The 16,582-nt window shown below is 34.7% G+C and overlaps 1 protein-coding gene across 1 annotated transcript in view; it reads right to left on the bottom strand.

The window, feature by feature from the left end:
* Positions 1-15,605, bottom strand: part of LOC101639896 (pleckstrin homology domain interacting protein) — a 106,534-nt gene extending 90,929 nt beyond the window's left edge. The window contains exons 1-2 of the mRNA XM_030886740.2: positions 15,460-15,605; positions 15,263-15,361 (exon numbers count right to left, since the gene is read on the bottom strand). The gene's annotated coding sequence lies outside the window, so the exon portion shown is untranslated. The remainder of the gene's footprint in view (positions 1-15,262; positions 15,362-15,459) is intronic.
* Positions 15,606-16,582: the final 977 nt, after the last annotated feature.

Genomic DNA, 16,582 nt, shown 5'->3' with positions numbered 1-16,582 from the left:
GTTAATTAACATACTTAGGCTCAAGCTGGTTAGACAATAATTAACAGTGATTCAAAAAATTTCCATCATAGTTTAGTCCCTGATATATTTTTCCTTTATGTACAGAAATGGCCATATAAAAGAAACTCTTCCAATGCAATGTTTTGACGCCAAGCTGATTTACATCAGCAATCACACAAAGCCAGACATCAATTGTCCTGCCAACCAAGAACTCAAATCATCTTATCCAAATTCCAAGGATCACTGACATCAGATTTACTTGTCTTGTTCTATAAATTAAGTATTCACACATCACAGAAACACTGATAGCACTATCATATGAAAAAATGCACTTTAAATCCCTTCGTTAAAAAAAATTCTCAAAATAGTACATTTTATAAGAATATTTAACTGTTCAGGTTTGTTTGCATGGCTGAACACAATTATAACATGAAAACTATTACTTCTCAATGACAATTTAATGTGCACACGAGAGGGAATCAAAAAGTTTGTATAACTTGGAACTGACAACAGAATTTTTTCCATGAACTTTTTCGAGCACACTTGTATGTCACAATTTTTAAGACGGATTTTTTATACTATTTATGAACCAGAACTCTACTCCAGAAGGTCATTAGTATTTATGTAACATCTAAGCTTAGCATGACATATTTTAGTATTTTCTAAGGAAAACAAAAACCTTTTAATGTTTTGCTCTCAAGCATTAGTTACTAAATCTTTGACTTGAATCTTTATTTTCATTTTGGAGGTCAATTAAAAATTTCAAAATGTCCCTTTCAAAAAGGGGCCCAACTTTTAAATTAAAAAAAGTCAGAAAGATACCTATAACACGAGGTAAAAGATTACTGTTACTAGACGTCATGGAGCAGATTTTGATATGCCATGGAGCACATCTACTCCCATGAGACCCCACAGGATTTCCTAGGCTGTAGTCTTTATGGGAGTGGATTCCTAGGTCTTTCATTCGAAGCATTGCCAGGTGGGTTCAATTCTTTAACCTTTTTGTTAGGTGCCAAGGATTTAACCACTACATCACCAGTATTTCTTATTGTGTTCGCAGTTTCTTAACTACCAATTAACTATTGAATATCTGTGATACACAGAGAACATTATGAAGAGTCCCAAGTAGTAAATTGGTGGTTCAAACTTAGCAGCTACAAGACACTGGTGTAGATAAAGGGTAGTTCAGGAGTGAAGTCACAGTGAGTAGGGTGAGCCTAAAAAAGGCTTGGCCAGATGGAAGAGGTAGAAATGTTTCACAAAGACTGAGAGAAAGAAATTTTAGGACTCACATTTTGTTTTATTATGCCATTTGTTTATCTATCTTTCCTACTAGATTTAAGTGCTTTAAGAACAAAATTGTCTTATGCATATTTCCCACAACTGCGTATAGAATATTTTAGATAAAAAATATACAAATGAGTCTTAGTTCATAAGATACACAAACTAATTTACAGTTTTTTTGGCCAAAAAGCAAATGGCTATTATTTGCCACTTTGTAATTTATAATAGACTAATTGGACTTTTTTTAATGAGAGAGAAACATCCCTTAGATTTTATTAAATTAGAACACCAGTTTTTAACCAGTTACACTTCAGCAGTTACAAGTTATAGTTAACAAGTTACAACGGGGGTGACACAGGATTAAGCTCATACGACATTATAATTTAATCTTAAATCAAGTAGCATAAATGACTTTGCTTTGAAAGTACATTTATTTTCATAAATATAGTGGTAAAAAAATTCTTAAATTAAGTCTGCGAAAGAAAAATCTCTTATCTTCAATACTTGGCAAGTTTCTTATCCTCCAGAACCAACTCAAAGGTAATCTGTAGACAGACTCTAGAGAACTGCAAGTGTCCTTAATTGGCTACCCTCTAATATCATTCATTTGTTCACAACTTTCCCAAGTACTTAATTCTACCAAGATTTCACATTATCTTGTCTTTGCACTTGCTACTTCTGCTTCAACTATTGTATTGGGCATGCTTCTCATTCTGGCCTTGATTCCTTTCTTGTACCTAGAATATTCTCCTTTTATGGACTAATTTCCCACAGCTGTTGTGGTCTTTCCTCTTGTGTCTGTCACCTTTCTCAATTCTAACTTGTTTAGCCCATTGGCAATTGAAACCCATCCCTTCCTCCCACCCATAATTCCTGATCCATCATATAGCTTTATACTTGTTCCAACATAAATCACTGGATATCACATTTATTATGGTCACTATTTTGTCTTCTCTGACTAGAATATTAAAAACTACCACTAGGGAAGATAGTTGGACACCAGATTGTTGGAGTTTTTTTCTTTGATTAGCATTAAGAACTGACAACTATGGCTTGCTACTTGGTAAATTATCAATTCTGCATTTGTTGAATTTATGAACTGTACTAGTAAAAAAATTAGGTTTAGAAATAAAGCAAAATAGAATTTTTAAATCATTTTATTGAGAGCGCATACAACTCTTACCACAATCCATACATATATCCATTGTGTCAAGCACCTTTGTACATTTGTTGCCAACATCAGTCTCAAAACATTTGCTTTCTACTTGAGCCCTTGCTATCAGCTCCTCATTTCTCATTTTCCATGCCACACCCTCCAATGTTTCGTTCTGAGATTATTTATAATCCAAAAAACAAAGCTCAAAGCCATCAATCTACTCCGATTTGCCCTACTGGTTTCCAAGACTGTAAATCTTTGCAGATGCAGACAGGCTCATCTTTCTTACATGAGCTGCTGGTGAGCTCAATCCTCTGACCTTATGGTTAGTAGGTCAACGTGTAACTCCGCCCACTATACCACCACATCTCCTTAACTACAAGCCTAAAGGTTCTAATTTACAAGAGATTGTTGAAGGACACAATTCCAAAATAACAGAACCCACAAGTAACTCAGAAGGTATGGCTGAGCAACTTGGGCTTTTTTGTGGACAGGGGTGGGGAAAAAGAGTACTCAGGTAAGAAATAAAATCTGAGTATCTTACCAGAATGTTATTTCTACTAATTTTCATTAACTTCATTTTTGTACTATGTTTTGACTATTTTACTTTGATTGTGATTCTAGTTAAAGCTTCCAAGCTTTCTGAAAAGAAAAGGCAAAATTATAACTTATGATTAATAATCACATCAACAATTTTCAAATTAAAACAGAACAAGTTCTGGATAATCAGTACCTAGGTTCTTTTGTAATTTCCAGAACATGGATTAACAAAGGATTCTACATGGAATACTAACAGAGTTTAGAAACCTATGAGTAAGCTTGCGTAAACTACAAAGGCAATGATAAACTTCTAAGTGCACATGAAAACAAATTTTAAATCAATTTTATCGCCAAATACAGGTAAGTAGTTTTCCCAGTGCTATGTTACATACATTCAGAGATAAATTTCTGTACAAAGGATATCCAGAGCTCACTGCAAGTCTAAAATTGTTTATAAAAAGTGTTGGTGATGTCTGAATTTCTATCAGATTAATGTATTTTGTGACATAAGTACTTAACAAGCCAAAAATTACATAAAGTTTCATTTGTTTTAGACAACCATAATAAAGCAAAGAAATCAACTTACTGGGGTCACAAAAGATGGCTAATTACAAAAAACAAAGAAGCTGTTCAAGTAGGCATCAAAGTAGGTAAGGGCTGACGTAGGAGGTTCTCTCTAGTTTTAAACCTAAAGTCAGAGCTCTCTCTAGTATCAAACCTCCTATATTAGGAAGAATTTTTGACATTTAATTTACTATAAAACCACAATTTTAGGGGGTTGCTAATATAGTCATAATTTGACAACCACAAAGTTTTAATTTAGGGACCAAAGATAATTTGAGGTAAAAACTGGTTTATTTCTATAGCACCATTTCATCTCTATATCATCCACCACCTGTCACCAAAAAAAAGGTCAAATATTTGTAACTATAATGAATATCCCAATTATAGTTAAAATAGGAGGATGCAGCAAAGTGAAGCTCATGTTAGTGTACCATTCCAAAATCCCACATTATTTTAAACAAAACATAATAAAAAAATTTATCTACTTTCTTAGGTTTTGATATCTATTGTACTGTGCCTATTGTGTTGAGATGTTTAGGAGTATTTTCACAACCTAGGACTGTTAACTTTATGTAAAAGTCTTGGAAAAATGAATTAATAAGAGTTTAATTATTCAGCCTCAAAACCAATTATTTAGTTTTCCAGTATTGAAGGGAAACCTAAGTTCAGTGCTCAAAGTTCTTGGTGTTTGAACACTAATTTGTAGTTGGAGTTTGACAATTGAGGCATCACTGTATTTACTCTTTCCCCTCTTACCTGGAAACTAGTTCAATACAAAGGTAAAAAATATATACAATACTTCTTTTAATAAAAATATATTTTCCATGTTTTTGAATTTTTGATTTTCATAGTAAAAACATTGATATCATTAAAATGTTTAATCTAAAAACATTTTTAGGGCTCCTATACAGACCAAGTCTAGGGGATGTAACAGTGAAAAGAAGAGACATGGTACTGAGCACCAACAGGATAGTAGTCAAACAGGGAAAAAGACATAACTCAAGGACTTAAAACTACAAGTATTATCAAAGGACACAGGAACCTCAAAATACACAACAAAGGGTCTTAAATATACTGGGAGGGGAGGTAAGAATAAGGGTAGATGTTTCTAAAAAATTAACATTAATACCTAAAAATCAGTGTTGATGACAAGGGAAACATATTCTAGACCATAGGTTCCCAAATTTACTTGACCTATTTGCCTTTTCAGGGAAAAAACAAACCTAAGTTTCCCCTGGCAATTACAAATTTTTGTACTATAGCTCACAATCTAAGATAAAAGTATCAGCTTTCGTAACCCTCCTGGATTTTTCCAGTGCTCCTCAAGGGACAATATCATCCACTTTGAGAAATAATGCTCTAGAGGTTTGTGCTAGAGGTTTGAGGCTAGAAAAAGCAATGCATTCAAGCTGGATCTTAAAAGTCCAGTAGGGGACATCCCCTTACAGAAGGATCGCAGGGAGATGAACCAGTCAGGGTGCAGTGTAGCACTGATGAAACATTCAACTTTCCTCTAGTTCTTTAATGCTTCCTCTCCCCCACTATCATGATCCCAATTCTACCATAAAAATCTGGCTTCAACAGAGGATGTATAATGCTACTGATAAAAACTGGAAGCACAAGGAATCCAGGACACATAAACCCCTCAGGACCAATAATGAGAGTAGCAATACCGGAGGGGAAGGGGAAGGTGGAGTAGAATGGGGGAACCAATCACAGGGATCTACATATAACGCCCTCCCTGGGGGACAGACAACCTAAAAGTGGGTGAAGGGAGACATCGGACAGTATAAGATATGACAAAATAACTTATAAATTATCAAGGGTTCGTGGGGAGCAAGGGGGATTGAGAGGGGAGGAGCTGATACCAAGGGCTGAAGTAGAAAGCACATGTTTTGAGAATGATGGCAACAAATGTACAAATGTGTTTGACACAATGGATGGATGAATGGATTGTGATAAGCGTTGTATGAGCCCCCAATAAAATGATTTTTTTTAAAGTCCAGAATGGTAAGCACACAGGACACAGGAAGGCATTTGTCTCGAGAAGAAACTAAGAAAATAGGGTGCAGACTGAACACTACCTAATGTATTGTTAAACATTTTGGGCTATAATTAAAGCAATAGATTAAGAGTCTTTAATGCTAAAAGTATAAAAAGATGTTTTTGGACAATTTATTGCAGCATTGTCTCATTTACATTGAAAATTAAAGGGAATATAAATGAAAGCAAAAGTTTATTTTGCAAAAGCAATTGTAGTTAAAGATGCAGTGTGGAGTCTTTGGCAGACCCCTATTGGTGAATCACAGCGTAGACCATTGGGATTTTGGAGTAAAGTCTAACCATCCTCTGCAGACAACTACTCCCCCTTTGAAAAACAACTGTTGGCCTGTTACTGGGCCTTGGTGGAGACTGAACAACCTCACCATGGGCTACCAAGTCACCATGAGGCCTGAACTACCTATCATGAACTAGGTATTGTCTGACCCATGGAATCATAAAGTTGGACGTGCGCAGCAACACTCCATTGTTAAATGAAAGTGGTATATACGAGATTGGGTCAAAGCAGGACTTGAAGGACTGCTAGTCTCTCACAAGTCTCTCATGGGAGAGAGTTGAATTGAGCCATTTGTAGTGCTTTATAATTTAACTGTTTCTTTCTTGTATTATATATTTATCTGTATATGATTTAACAGTTCATTTCTTGTTATATATCTAATTATCTTTATAAATAAATATATTAAATTATCAGCAATTTGGTTCTAGCTCTCTAGAGAACCCTAACACATTTAAAATTTCCTTTTAAAAAAGTTTCATCAGTTCAACACCAACCAATTTCTAAGGTTTTCTTAAGAAATTGTGTGTTTTCCTTCTAATTTAAATACTGGTATCTGGCAAGATAAAAGCTTCAAAAAACATGTTTGTCTGTTACATGTTATGTTAACATACAGAAACATTTTTCAGAAGCTGTTTATAACCAAAATATTTAATGTACACAATACTTTCTCACTGCCACCAAGTCAATGTTGACTTATAACCCCTGGTGGGTTTTTGAGACTGTAGCTGTTTATGCGAGTAGAAAGCCTAGTCTTTCAACCTTAGCGCTGCTGGTGGTTTCCAACTGCCGACCATGCAGATCACAATCCAATGTTCAACCAGTACACCACCAGGGCTCCAAAATTAATGCATAGATGGAAGAATTGAAAATGCAAGACACCAGGTGCTATATATAAACTTGATATAAAGTAAAAACTAAGAGTTGAAGAAAAAGAATCAAGTATATAATTTGAGTGAGATTCTACCTCTCTAGGCTTGTTTCTTCATAATAAAGTGAGGAGTATCTTGTAGAATTGCTATGAAAAGCATGAGACAAAATATTTTACTAAGGGTATTATATACTAACATGTATATCCTTGAAGAACCAAATCTTGTTATAAAGTAAATCTAACTAAAATTAGTTGGATCTTTTAAGTTAACATAGTAATTTTTTTTATTCTTTTGTGGAAGAGATTATTTCCCTATAACTTTCTTAAGGAACTGAAGAAATTGCTAATCAGCTATTCAGTTCATTGCTAATCATGGGCTTTCAAGTTTTAAAACAGATTCAAGAAACCATTTATATCCTTAAAAAGAAAATTACAAATGGTCTTTTGGAGACACATGAAAAGACAAGTCTCATGTAAGAATAAAACTATGTCAGAAATTATTCAACCTAGTAAAAATCTGACTTGAAAAAATTTAAGCAGTAGAAAATTGAGTGCTCATATAGTTAAAAATAAATGTATTTAATAAGTGAACATGGGGATAAAGCACAATAGAAGAGAAACAGGGAAGGTTATTAAGATTTAATAGTCTACTAGAAAAGAAATAGAAACAGATACTCGTATCTAATAATTCATTGAATTTATGGTAAATAATTAAATTGCAAACTTTTAAGTATATAATTCATATATATTACATACTAATATTTCATTGAGCCTTAGATTTATAAAATGATCTAATAACTAAAGAAAAAAATAGTGGTATACCTCCCTTTGGGCATTTATTAGCCAACCTCAAAGAGCTTTGTAACATGCTCTGATAAACAATGAATTAATACTGTGTGAGTTCTGTGTAGTCATTGTAATGGATACTAGAACCTAAATATAAAAGTAGAGATTAAGACAAAACACACCAGTTTTCTTTATTCATTGTCCAATTTTCTCATGCTGATGAGGCGATTAAAAGTACAACTGTTTGGGTCAGGAGTACTTTAGTCTTCAAAGTAACATATAGCTCTTCCAACATTTTAAAGAGGTCTTGTGCAACAGACACGTGTGCCCAATGACTTTTGTACTTTGGCTATGTGGCTGCTGCTTCCATCTGAATTGATTGTGGAGCCACAAAAATGAAATCCTTCAATCTTTTCTCCATTTATGAAGATGATGGGCTTACTGGTCCACTTGTGGATTTTTTCATTTTTATTTTTTGAGGTACACCACCCCATACTCAAAGCTATAGTTCTCTATCATCATTTCACGTCCTCTTTACTTTTTTTAAGTAAACAAGACTGTGTCACCTACATATCACAGGTTGTAAATAAGCCTTCCCCTCCAATCCTGATGCCATATTCTTCATATCGTCTAGTTTCTCAGATTATTTTCTCAGCACAGATTAAATACAGTGAAAGGATACCAACCTGATGCACACCTTTACTGAGTTTAAACCAGGCAGCATCCCCTTACTCTGTCCAAACAATTGTCTCTTGATATCAATGTTTGGGTAATAAAAATGAAGTTCATGGTATGGTCATTTCTTTACACATTCACATTTTAAAAGAATCAAGTTCCCCTAGACATTTATCCCAGCCACGAAGATTACAGAGATTAATTAACACCAACCCTACCACAGAAGAAGCAAAACAAAGATTATGCACAGGCAATAAGACATGACAAAGAAATGGATGGTCTAGAGATACAAAACTTATTTTGATGGTACAGTAAACATAATGAAGATTGACATACGGTGATCACCAAAACTTTAACACATTACAACCTTCTTCACAAGTCAAATTGTGTTGTCTTCATTAATGCTCTATTTTACCTTTCTAGGATCTAGTTCTAGTAGCCATTGCAATGGCTACATAGAACTCAAGACAAAAATTCTTGATTGAGAGTTTATTAAGTTAAGTAACAAGTTGCAATACCAGTGAGAAATGCTCAGGACAGAACTGTTTTACCAGGGCATGCAACAAAGTTCTTTCAGGCCGGTGAATAAACACCCAAAGGGGCAAACCATTCCTCTGTAAGCTTTAACCTAAAGGCATTCAACTCAAGCTCCCACACTCACAAATCCTGTTCCCTAAATTAAGTGTCCAGAGGCAGCCCAATTCAGTAAGCCTCAGATGGAAGGCATTCATCTCCACTTTCCTGGGTCAGCAAGCCCAACATCCCCATTTAAGTGCCCAAAGGTACCCAACTCCACAAGACATCCTTTTGCATAAAAGCAATCATCTTGATTTGCACTGCGGTTTTGGAAACCCAGCACTATGTTCCATGCTCTGACTGGGTCCTTCCCTGGTGGTATAGATGTCTTCTGGATCAAGAAGGTTCTTGTGCAGGGATCTGAGGTTCAAAGGACATGGTTCACCCCTGACTCTTGTTGGTAATGAGACCTCCCCTTCTACTTTAGAGATGCCTCATTTTAAACACAGCAGAAAGGCACTGCAGGGAATCCTGTTCACAATTACTCACAGACAAATCCTATCAATATTTTCCCAATCTTCTGACCAAACCCATGCAAAAAAGAGGCATTTTGGATGAGCAGCAAACTGGCTAAATGAGCCACATGAATTATTTCACTGCCGCTGCACAAAACATGCACTAAATGAATCCCCACTTAATTTTAAAAACTGCTTTAACATATCAAAGTCTCTTCTGTTTTCCCAGCATGGCCATTTATTTCTTAAAGTAGGGGGGTTATTTACAAAGAGTAAACTAAATATTAAAAACCAACATCCATAGGAGCACGTTCTCTGTCCTAACCTTAAGATCTCGGAGTCAAAATTGACTTGAGAGCAATGAGTTCGTTTTGAATATATATATATTTTTTTTAATGTGATGAGGAGGTAGAAGAGGCAAGGCTATGAATTCTTTAATACCTTGAAAAATAAATGCTATTAACCCAAGTCCCCACTCACATGTCTCTTCCATACGAAATGAGTTAGAAGTTAGTAGTAACAAAATTAGTGGGTTCTTTTTTTGGGGGGTAATACTAAGATTCTATCTGGAGGGTTACTTTGGATTTCCTGTCTTAATTTTCAAATTTTCTATCAAAGAATTTCATGGTATAAAGTCATTGGGATTTACAAAGAACCATCACTACCACAAAACAAAAAAAACACACCTACTGCCCTAAAGTCCATTCTAATGTCTGGCCTGGTGACCCCATGGTCTTACAAAGTACAATGTGCCAGAGGCTCTTTCTGGCATGTAAACTTTGTGAAAGTAGTTTGCTAGGTGTTTCCTCCATGAAGCCACTGGGTGGATATGAACTGCTAACCACTAAGCATCGAATTGCCAACTGCTTGCTCAACTTTGGCTCCTACTAAAGTATGATAGGCAGATAATGAAACAAAGTAAGTAGCAACAGGGCAAGATTAAGGAGTACAGTACTTAAATTGTACAGATACAGATTTTAATATTCTAAATGTAATGAACTGACCAATTCATAAAACTTACTTTCTTAAAAAAAAAATCACTTTTGAGATTTATTTTTCTCCTTATTGAAGGAACAATAAGTCTAAAATAAAATTATTTCCAGGCTTCAGGCTTGAAATAACAGGTTTCTGATGGTTAGTTTGTTTTAGGGATGCTGAAGTTTGAGATAAACATGAAAAACCTAAATACAGAGGTTTAATTGTTCACATATGCTAAGAAATGTAAATCCAGTGTAGTCATTTCTCTGGTCTTACATAATCGTAAGTACAGCAGTACATTTGCTCCAAATGGAAAAAGAAAAACCAAACACATTCAAAATACATCTCCTACCTTAGACTAGAAACTGAAACAAAAAAAAAAAAACACCCATGGGAAACTGGGTATAATCTCAATAAAACCTGGTGTTCAAGCAATAGCAATCTACCAGTATCTGCTTTCAGTACCCGAGAAATATAGCAGGTAATATAAGATTAAGAGCCCTGGTGGTGCAGTGAGTAAGTCCTGGTGGTTACAAACACAAAGTCAGAAGTCTAAATCCACCCAGTCACTCCGTGGGAAAAGATGTGGCACTCTGCCTCTGTAAAGACTTGTAGCCTTGGAATCCCTATGGGGCAGTTCTGCTCTGCCCTGGAAGGTCATTATGAGTTAGCACTGACTCAATAGCAATGGGTTTAGTTGTAACATAAGACTGTTAACATTAGGGAAGACTGGGAGAGCGTATATAGTGACTCTTCAAAATAGCTGCAATTTTTCTGTAAGTAATTTATTATCCCAAAAGAAATAGTTTATAGAAAAATTATCCCACACTTCATCTATCCCCAAATTAAAATGTTTATTAGCTTTATTAAATATTCATCTACAATTTATGTAAAAACTAAAGCATTTACTTATTTCCATTGTCATTTGGTAACAATAAACAAAGGGCGAAGAAAACCTTCAAAGGTAACCAGAGAAATGATGGTAAAGATAAAAACAATCAGTACTATAAATGTTCTTCACATTAAAAGAAAAAATCTGACCTGTACTGATAGCTGACCTATACTCTGATATACAGTTATGTAGGCAAACTATTCTGTCAAGAAGTCTGATGAAATAGTTTCTCCTCATTACCATCCTATCGTTCCTTGTTAAGTGACAAGACAAGCCTACATACAAGGTCAACTTTAACAAGACATACTAGCCTATCAAATAAGTTTTGTCACTTTGATCAATTCAACCTCTCAAGTTGTTCCAACAAATATATGCAACTACAAAGAGTTATGCAAACTAAGATTTTCTAATAAAAAAAACTCTCGTATTTCAAATCTTACAAACTTTAAAACCTTGGAAATCTATTTTTTCCAAAAAGTAATATTTAAATCCTTGGTAATATTACCTGAATATCCCAGTCATATTTTTCTATTCTGACCCAAAACCCAAGATATTTTTGTCATGTTTATATTCCCTATGCCCTGGTGGCATGTAAAGTAAGCACTAATTGGATGGCTAACCTCAACGTCAGCCATTCCAAACTACCACAGCAGAAAGATGAGGTTGTGTGCTCCCCTAAATTTTACAGCCTTGAAAATCCTAAGGTCAACATGAGTCATAATCAACTTGATGGCAGTGGGTTACACCTTGTCAGAAACACTAAGGAGTTCTACTATACTGACCTACAGGGTTGCTATGAGTCAGAATCAACTCAATGGTAGTGTATGAGATAAACACTGGCAGTATTAAAGATCTAACAATTAATGATTTCCCCAAGGCTGTAAATCTTTATAGAAGCAGGAAGCCTCATCTTTCTCCCAGAGTGCCACCAGAGTTCCTGATTTTCTTGACAATCCAAGTATCATTATAGAAATTTTTCATTTGGTAGGAATAACGTTAAACCTAATAGGGTCAAGTCTGAGGTAAATCCTGTCTTTCCAACTAACTGTCTATTTTTAGTCAAGTTCCTAAACCTTCACTCTCCTTTGTAATAGTTCCCACCTATACACTGAGGTTCTAGAACAGAAAGTGCTTACAATAATATCTAGCATGAAAGTTTTCACACATCACAAGTGAAAAGGATAATTATTTACCATCAACCATTCTTAGGCTTTTACTGCCTACCACAGGGCTGAATGACCATGTGTTGAAAGAACAAACTGCATCCCCTTTATTTGTAGTACTAATATATAATTTTGTAGTCATAAACTTTTTCCTAAAGGGGAACTCTCCCAAAATGTTTCATCTTCCCATCCTTTCAGCAAATGTATCCTTTATATAATTTCTGAGTGCAGACATAACCTGTCTCAAATTATTTATTGTTCCTAGTAATTAACTATTCATTATAGTATGAAAATGTATAGAAGCCATTACTTAACAAAGACAATGTGTTTTAAAAATAAAGTCTATGCTTGTCCTCCATGCAAATATCACATGGGATACTTTATTAACAAGGACTTTGGAAAAGAAGTCAAAGGAAGTCACCCAGAATGTATCACAGAAACCAAAGGGTAACAAATACAGAAGAGATTAGATAAAATAAGGAAGTGTAGCATTCGTTGAACATTTGTGTAGCGTTTCTGAATCCAGGTGAAGCAGAATAATATATCAAACGATAATAGCGAAGATTTTTCAGAACCAACAAAAGACATTACAGATTCGAGTAATAAACCTCAAGCAAGGTAATAAAGAAATTGACATCAAGAAAGAGGATAGCCAAACTGAAAATCAAAGAGAAAAAGAAAATCATACAAGCAGCCAAAGATAATCTTCAAAGTATTTAACAGTTAAATCCGCATCTCTCAATAGTTATAAAGGACTAAATATTCCAGAGAAACACCAAGACTGTCAATCTGTATATTTTAAAAGCCATTTCTATGCTACTTTCAAGAGATATCAGAAATAAAATACAAAATGATATAAAAATGGTTAAAAAATGAATATAGTATACATGAGGTCTTCCAAAAATTCAAACAAAGTATTGTGAAAAAGCTATGCATGGATCTCACTTGGGGGGGGGGGGGCGGCAGCACCAAAATAACTCATACAACTATCCTCTTTGAGGCACTAAGAAGGATAACACATTAGTTTGGGGTGGGAGGGGAGCCCTTCTCAAAACAACATGCATTCTGCTAAAATTGAAGTAAAAATTTACAGTGAAGCTTGAGTAGAAGAGTGGTGAAATCTTCAATGTTTTATAATGATTATAACGCTAATTTATGAGGACAGTGCTACAAAGAAGTCAGCAGCTTACAAATAGAAAACTTGATTTAAGTGATGAGACATGTTGAAGAAGCCTGCAGCAACAGGCCATGCAAACCAAGAAAACAATCTTGTACATGCTCTAACTAAAAAAATACTCAAACTCCCTGCCAGTCAATTCTGGCTCATGGTGACCCTTACAAGCCAAAGCAGAACTGCCTCTGAGTTTCCAAGCCTGTGACTCCTTGCAGAAATGGAGAGCCTCATCTTTCTCCATGGAGCAGCTGGCGGTTACAATTTGATCTAATTGATCAGAACCCAAAATTAATAGCCAACATCAGAGATATCGCAACAGGCTCAGCTTACACAATTCTGGCTGAAAAACTAAAGTGAGCGAGGTTTCTGCTCAATGTGTACTAAAATTGTTGGGCCCAGGTCAACTGCAAGAAAGTGCAGAATCCACTGGAAAATTTAAATGTGTAGTAACAAGATCTGTCAACAGATAAAAAATGATTTACTTTACTAGTACTATCCTGAAGACAATACACAAAGAAATGGCTACCAAAAATTTTAAGTGGTCCGGTCAAAACAAAAGCCAGCCAATCAGAATCAAGGTCATAGTAACAGGCTAATGGGATGTTCAAGGTATTTTGCTTGTTGACTTTCCGGAGGGCCAAAGACCAGTAACTTCTGCTATTATGAGATTTATTAGAGAAAAAGTCAAAGCGTTAGCAGTAAAATGCCCGGGAAAACTTCACCAGTCCTTTTCTACCATGACAATATGCCTCCAGGCGTTTCAAAGAGACACATTAGGCATCCCAACTGATTTGATGGTCCTTTTTGTCTGGTGTCTAAACTTTAAGGGCACCCATTTGTCTTCAGTTAATAATGCACCAGCATAAATTCCCAGCAGTCTCAGTTCTTTAGAAGTTGTCTAAATGGTTGGCACCATTGTTTTAAAAAGTGTTTTTTTTGACCTTGATAGAACCTATGTTGAGAAACAAAGTTTGTATTTTTATTTAATTCCATTTGGCCACAAAAGTTATGGAAACGCTACTATTACTAGAGTCAGCATCCAGAAATGAAAGAAATAAGGAGGATTTGAACAGATAAAATAAATAAATAACATTCAGCACAGGAAGGCTACTAGAGTAGGGATGTGAGGGAGAGATTATAATTAAAATATAAAGGCCACGGAAAGTCAAGTAGAGGAGTTTAGACTTGGTGGTTAGGTATGTATACAACCATTAAAAAATCTTAATCAACTCTCTTTATATTAAGTGACAGAGCAAAAGTAGAACTACCATATCAGAATAGGAGAATATGGTATCTATCATCTAGAGGTGTGGGGTAAAAGACCAGAAGCAGGACTAGTAAGGCAAGCAAGACAAGAGTTGAGACAAAGTGTTTAACAGAGGTAAAGTGATTAACTTAGGTGTCACTTCAACCTACACCAGTTTTTCTTTGAAAATTTAAATGCTAGAAAACAAACCACATCGAGAAAAACAATGCCTTCTTTGTGCTCCCATGATCTTCACAAATCTGAAGTTTGGCCCTGTTACTCACTAAGTCAATCTTAATAATATACACTTTAGTAAATTGTTTTTGGTAAAAATAAAATAAGCTATTTAGCCTATAAAGTACAGTGTATAAAACATGTAACATTTTCTTGACTTCGTCACTATTAATACTAAAATAAAAAAGAATTTTGTAGCTTAACAGTTGACTTCTTGATTAATGTACATACTATTACTATGAAATTCTAGGATCTCAATAAACATTTATGTTGACTTTTAACAGCCTTGCTTACCAGAGTACATCAACTAGGTAATGAATTCAAACAACTCACCAATGCTGGGTGGACTGCCATAGTTAATTGGTGACTCCGGTGGTCTTCCACAATGCAGTGCAGCCAGAGCTGAACCTTTCCAAACAACATGCTTGCAGCCTATTAAATACACATATTTTTATGCATACAAAATAGGATATAAACACACACAAAAAGATTAAAAAGAACACATAAATCCTCTTGACAAATTGTCATACTTTTATTTGTGCGTAGCAAGGACTGTCTTCCAGCTCCTAATAAAGTTTGTACTCCAGGAACACTTTGAGGAATTTCTTGTTCAAGAAGAGGTCCAAGTCGATGACATATTTGCAGCAAGTGATCAGGTGCTAAGTGTCTATAATACTTCACCTATTACATGAAAGACAAATACAAATGTGCTTAATAAATATAATTCCTTACATTATCTAAATCTTCAGAGAGTTCTCATCTAACAGTAAAGAAAATTTAGTTTAAAAATACAGGCGTTTTTCTAACAGAACCCAGACTTACTGGTATCTATAGACCCTGAAGCACTCCAAGGGTATGGCTCAGAATTAGTCTTTAAAGCTTGAATTGAAACCATTCCCTGATAGCTTTAGTCAACTTTAAATTGCTTAAATAAAAGAGTAAAGACTGTCACCCAAATATATTCCTTTGTAAAAATTTATAAAACCAAATGGTAAACACCTTATTTTAAAGCACAGATAAGACTGGGTGTAGGGAATTTAAGTTAATGGGAGTGAACAACTAAAACAGATGTAGCAAGAATGTTTACTCCATGCAAAGAATATAACCAATGGCTCTGATCTTTATTAAGTCTAGAAACTCTGGAATAGTAATTTTGCTATCTATATTTCACCAAAAATAAAACAAAGTATTACATTTAAAAAATAAGAAATGATTGTATAATAATTTAGCCTGTTAGTCAGCATTTCCTTTTATTTTGGGGCAAAGTTCTTACTTTTTCTATAAAATCACTTGACTCAGAATAAAATAGATATCCTACCATTTAAGCCAAATGGAAGAGAAAAGAGATGAAGAACCAAAGTAACTTAAATGTTTCAAATTACAAATAAAGCAGATGCTGTCAATAGAAATATAGAGCCATAAAAACGGATAGCATCATAACCTAAATTGGCATATTTCCATTAAAGTTGTAACTTTTTAAAATGTCAAAAAATTTATGACTATATTGTTCTGTGCCTTAGATATTATAAAATATATCTTTAGAATTAAAAATTAATAGTTGATGTTCTCATCACAAAAGTACAAAGTACTTAATATGCTGAACTAATTACCAGAAATATCAAGTATTGTAAACATCAAAGCAAAATTCCAACT

The sequence above is a fragment of the Echinops telfairi genome, unplaced genomic scaffold (genome assembly GCF_000313985.2).
Source record: "Echinops telfairi isolate 266 unplaced genomic scaffold, ASM31398v2 ScPeMD7_3533;HRSCAF=4204_0, whole genome shotgun sequence".
NCBI lineage: Eukaryota > Metazoa > Chordata > Mammalia > Afrosoricida > Tenrecidae > Echinops > Echinops telfairi.
Note: the sequence above shows the minus strand (reverse complement) of the source record. Positions and strands in the feature narration are given on the sequence as shown.